General features: G+C 38.4%; 1 long non-coding RNA gene across 1 annotated transcript; it reads left to right on the top strand.

The window, feature by feature from the left end:
• Positions 1-3149: 3149 nt before the first annotated feature.
• Positions 3150-5303, top strand: LOC149618373 (uncharacterized). Its single transcript, XR_016375323.1, has 3 exons — positions 3150-4514; positions 4674-4858; positions 5028-5303. It is a non-coding gene; the product is annotated as an uncharacterized LOC149618373 (long non-coding RNA).
• The last annotated feature ends 629 nt before the right edge of the window (positions 5304-5932 follow it).

The following is a 5932-nucleotide window of genomic DNA, read 5'->3' as shown; positions in this document are numbered from 1 at the left end:
TAGAGCCGGCTTAGCTTAGGTTAGCTTTAGAGCCGGCTTAGCTTAGGTTAGCTTTAGAGCCGGCTTAGCTTAGGTTAGGTTTAGAGCCGGCTTGGCTTAGGTTAGGTTTAGAGTCGGCTTGGCTTAGGTTAGGTTTAGAGTCGGCTTGGCTTAGGTTAGGTTTAGAGTCGGCTTGGCTTAGGTTAGGTTTAGAGTCGGCTTAGCTTAGGTTAGGTTTAGAGTCGGCTTGGCTTAGGTTAGCTTTAGAGTCGGCTTAGTTTAGGTTAGGTTTAGAGCCGGCTTAGCTTAGGTTAGCTTTAGAGCCGGCTTAGCTTAGGTTAGCTTTAGAGCCGGCTGAGCTTAGGTTAGCTTTAGAGCCGGCTGAGCTTAGGTCAGCTTTAGAGCCGGCTGAGCTTAGGTTAGCTTTAGAGCCGGCTTAGCTTAGGTTAGCTTTAGAGCCGGCTGAGCTTAGGTTAGCTTTAGAGCCGGCTTAGCTTAGGTTAGCTTTAGAGTCGGCTTAGCTTAGGTTAGGTTTAGAGTCGGCTTAGCTTAGGTTAGGTTTAGAGTCGGCTTAGCTTAGGTTAGGTTTAGAGTCGGCTTAGCTTAGGTTAGGTTTAGAGTCGGCTTAGCTTAGGTTAGGTTTAGAGTCGGCTTAGCTTAGGTTAGGTTTAGAGTCAGCTTAGCTTAGGTTAGGTTTAGAGTCAGCTTAGCTTAGGTTAGGTTTAGAGTTGGCTTAGCTGAGGTTAGGTTTAGAGTTGGCTTAGCTGAGGTTAGGTTTAGAGTTGGCTTAGCTGAGGTTAGGTTTAGAGTTGGCTTAGCTGAGGTTAGGTTTAGAGTCGGCTTGGCTTAGGTTAGGTTTAGAGTCGGCTTGGCTTAGGTTAGGTTTAGAGTCGGCTTTGCTTAGGTTAGGTTTAGAGTCGGCTTTGCTTAGGTTAGGTTTAGAGTCGGCTTAGCTGAGGTTAGGTTTAGAGTTGGCTTAGCTGAGGTTAGGTTTAGAGTTGGCTTAGCTGAGGTTAGGTTTAGAGTTGGCTTAGCTTAGGTTAGGTTTAGAGTTGGCTTAGCTTAGGTTAGGTTTAGAGTTGGCTTAGCTTAGGTTAGGTTTAGAGTTGGCTTAGCTTAGGTTAGGTTTAGAGTTGGCTTAGCTTAGGTTAGTTTTAGAGTTGGCTTAGCTGAGGTTAGGTTTAGAGTTGGCTTAGCTTAGGTTAGGTTTAGAGTTGGCTTAGCTTAGGTTAGGTTTAGAGTTGGCTTAACTTAGGTTACGTTTAGAGTTGGCTTAGCTTAGGTTAGGCTTAGGTTACGTTTAGAGTTGGCTTAGCTTAGCTTAGGCTCAATGGGTGACAGGTGGCCATTTTCTAGACAAGAGTTCATTTTCATGAGTGTTAATGGAGACTACTTCAATACTTTCAACCTTTTTTACATCAGTTCTTGTTATTTTTTTATTAGTACAGTATAGTACAACATAATTCCGGCAGAGGGTCAGGGACAGTGTACTAAGCATAGATTTCGATTCAGCCAAAACCAGCTGCTTTCTCATTGTCCCTGGGGTACCACCAGAGAACCTAATCGCTATAAAGCTGCGATCCAAATGTACAGTATACAGAGGAGATACCGAAATTATAAATATACCAATATTTTACTTTGGGAAAAGTATGAATTTAAATTGAAATTATGGTTTCATATTGATAGGGAAATACTATAAATATATTTTAAAGTCAAATCCAAACTCAACTTTACTTTCCAAGCTTATTTTATCACAAACTCTGATGTGTTTAAGCAGGAATACATACAGGTACTAGGAATCATTGTGAAACCTGCCATTTTCCTCAACGTATCTAGGAGGAGTTTGAGGGAGGAGCTAGGCAGACTAATCATTACGCATGACAAATTTTACCCATAGCAAATGAATAATCTATCTCGCTGCCTGTTGCACCTCGCGTTGCTGTCAACCAATGAAACAACAGTTAGAAACACGTCATCAGAACGATTCTTATATACTTGTAACTCAGTTTGACCCAAGAATACACCATTTAATTTATGGCAGGCTATTCACAAACACCCTGTACACCATGCATCTGCCAAGGCCCATCTTCGTACAATACAGATATAGCCTTACGGTACACCGATCGTTGAGAAAAGAAATTCCACATACATGCACATAAATACATACATCCATACCAAACCTAGGCTAGATTTCTCGTGGGTGAACACAGAATAAGCTAGGCCTTGTAAGGCGTTGTAAACCTCAATGGATAAAAAAAACCAACTTATTTTTCTCTCAGTACGGTTGCTTTGTTATACCAAGGGAAAATGTATTGTTGGATTGCAAAGATATCCACCGGAAATACGTCATCTAAAACTCTCTGAAAACTTCAGACCAGAAGTATATAATACTTCTCTTAACGAGAGAAGTGTACCAACACCAACAAAGCGGGTACCGTAATTGTAACATGATTCTTCAATACCAACCAACATCAGAATTAACATTTTATAGGCAAGATTAATTGCTAAACCGACTCATGCACATACGCCATGTAAATAGTTAATTCCTCATCATTTCTATATCTATTAGCGCTGCTTAACTATTTCCAAGGCGCGTGCATGCATGCCCTTGTGTGTTAATTAATTTTTGTTACAGCACGTCAATTAAGACAATCAAGGTTTGTTGATTGCTACATTGAGATTTAGTAAATACCAAAAACAATTATAGTTAATTCACCCTAGCAAGCACGGTGAGCGATAGTTATATACCCATCTTAATTAAGTTTGATGAGCGGGATCGAGCAAATTAACAAAAAGGGCCTGTCTCCCTTGCCTGGGAAGAATCATTCATTTTTAGAGGATACAGATTGGCTTTCACACTTCTTCTATTATCCCCTTCTGTTCAGACCCATCGCCGTCTTTTATAGTAAATCTTATATAAGATCGCTTTACGCCTCGTCGACTGAAAATTGGAAAATAAGACTTATGACGTTCGTGGGGTGTTTTAATGCTTCTCATGTTTTGTTTTTTTTGTCTGGAATTACCTAACCTACCCACCTTCAAAGAGCAGCTATTTTTACGTGCTTTTAAAATTAACGAATTGCCAACAACAAACGGTTTATTTTTATAATAGAGTTATTCTAAAAATATGACCAACAAAAAAGGCAATTACGTTTTGCGTTACCAATTATGATTGCAGTGAGCTAAGGGGGAATACATTATTTGTGGCTACTTTAAAACAATGTATACTTTGAAAATAATTATTTAATTTCTTGAAAGTGACCTTGATATTCTATATTGTTTTAATGATCAATCAATCAAGTGTTGTAGACCCTATGTTCCGGCATAAGTTTATAAGTGATATGTTCCGTTCCATAAGTATGAATGGCACTACCTATACAAGTTCGTAATGCTACTGAGAGACTTACAGTACTCGAGATAACTAGTTCGAGAAGGAGAACGACAATTAAGCGAGTCAATTGAAGTCCTAACTACACTCGGTGCTGGTTAATTAATTTTGCATGCAGGACCAAGTAACTTCCATCTAGGTCCTATTTAGTCTGAAATTACTAAGTTACCCAAATTTGACAGCAGCGCCATACTCACCAGGCGTACGTCGCTTTACCCTGAATCTATGACCTCCCTACTTCAATCACTTCAAAATTACAAGCTCCAGTTTCTAAGTTACCAGAATTTACAAACTTATGGATGGAACTTATAAACTTATGGTTCCACTTTAATTAAAGGCAGACTTATCAAAATACCCTTATATTTTGTATCATCCTTAATTGATGCACCAGAACAGATACAAATTATCACTGCTAATTCTTTTAACTTACATAATCGTGTGTTAAGTTTAATTTACCGTTAAATTAAAATTTTCTCTGAATTAATTGAAAATGCACTTCAATTGTTTTTGAGAACGCATTTAATTAAATAATAAAAAAAATTAGAATTTCCTGTACTAGAATAATTTTAAAAATATACAAGGTTAATTGCAAAGGACTCCATTGTGTGTCGCCACAATTAAACTATGCCTACCTTCCTTTTATAATAAAACGGACCGAGTGCTCTCAAGCGATTAATTGCAACGAAAATCCCAGAGAGATTCCAAAAGTCCAAAATGCATTGTCTTATATAACACTTTACTTTTGCTGTTTTTGTTGCCACTTGACGAATTATATAGTAAACCACAGTGTTGTAAGTGAATGAAAATCGGTCTACCAAACCTAAAGTTCCAGGCAATTAATAATATCAAAGGCAAATATGATTAACAGAAAGTAAGGGGAACGTTCGATGCCATTTAATTTGAAAACGAAAACATTGTTTACTAGCTGCCATCTCGTGGTATACTAGCTGAATTTAAAGCTTACTACACATTTGTGCGTTTTGAAGTCATATCTAGAAACGTTACGGTCATAGCGACATCTGGCGACGCTCTTAACGTGGGAAGACCAATACAAAAAGGAGCCAAGACTTATATAGCCAAAGAAGCTAGAGAGCTAGAGAGACAGAGGGAGATGAAGACTTGAAGGGTTGTTGCAGGGAGAAATGAGGTAAGATGGAGTAGAAAAATTATGATGGCCGACCTGCGGTACTGAAACTCTCCCAGTGTACCTTGCTTACGTCCCTACCCTTTGGTAGGCGATTGTTAAGTGCTGCCACGTAGCGTCATTGTATTTGTATAAGTACTAACTTCTATTTTTAATACATAGAATGCGTCTTTTACGTTTCCGTACTGTACGACCCTACCTAAACGCCACTGAGGATTCTGGGAAGACTTCAAAGCCGTTCCGTAGATGGGGCTACAGAGACAACATCATAGCTATGGATGGGGATTTCAACTCCATCCCTATCCCCATCAAGGTTAGAGTAGGTACTTCGTAAACCACCGTACTGGGTGAGTAAGTCTCAAACTCTCGTTAGAGAGTTTAAGCATCCCCTATACGCGTACGTGTAGCCACCTTTGACAATGCATTGGTCTAATGCACTGTGGAAGGTAGCTACACGTACGCGTTTAGGGAATGGGTCACTTTCTATTATCCATATTTGCTTTTGATGACTGGTAGGTATTTGTTACTAAAGCCGTTATCGATCGAGGATCAACTTTATAAATAGATCTTGGACCGTCGTGAAAGAGGATCTCTTTTTTAGATGAAACTTTTCACGAAGCGACAAGGGTATAACGAGTTTTGACTCGTCGTGTGTTCCACGCAATTTGCGACTGCGATCTCTAGCGATTCTCATAGCAGCAAATCAAATAAAGAAATCAAAGTGTTCTTGAGACAGATAAGGCGCGAAAATCCGTTTTCAAACTATGTACTGACTGCTGTCATTTAGATATCTTATGCTAGGTTTCTTTTCTACTCCAAAAGGTTTTGGCATTCAGGTTCAAAATAAAAAGAAAATAAAATACTTAAGCCTTTGTCGAGGTATTGGGAAAAGGTATTTTTTTCTTCAGAATAACATTTTAACAGGAATGCATACAGCTACTAGGAATTATTGCGTACTAAGCCACTCTCAAGACGGATCTATTCTACTTGTGGAGGATTTTGTGGGAGGAGCTAGCTAAGCTAATCATTTTACTTTATAAGAGCTAGAAATTAAAATTGGGATCGTAATTTTTAATTTGTCGATTCAAAAATATAATGTATAATAAACGGAAGTATGCAATGTCAGTAACGGGGATGATCGTTAGCGTTGTAGTATATCGAGGTCATTATTTCGAAATTTAATTTATTTCAGAATTATCTCATCATTTTTATTTAAAGCTAGGAGCGAATGGGGTTGATGTAAAAAGGATTAAGAGGTATTTCTTTTTAGTATATCAAGGTCTAATTATTTTCAAAGTATAAGGGGGAAGTAAATAATGCATCCCCCTAAGCTCAGTGCAATCATAATTTATGTTAATTTATTAACCAAAAAAAAATTATTTCGGATTCTTTGTTGGTTATCTTTAGAATGGTTGAAAGTC

This window comes from Phalangium opilio, unplaced genomic scaffold (assembly GCF_054372755.1).
Source record: "Phalangium opilio isolate 3A_F unplaced genomic scaffold, DU_Popi_V2 ptg000209l_1, whole genome shotgun sequence".
NCBI classification, from domain to species: domain Eukaryota; kingdom Metazoa; phylum Arthropoda; class Arachnida; order Opiliones; family Phalangiidae; genus Phalangium; species Phalangium opilio.
This window is presented reverse-complemented; position numbering and strand designations above follow the sequence as displayed.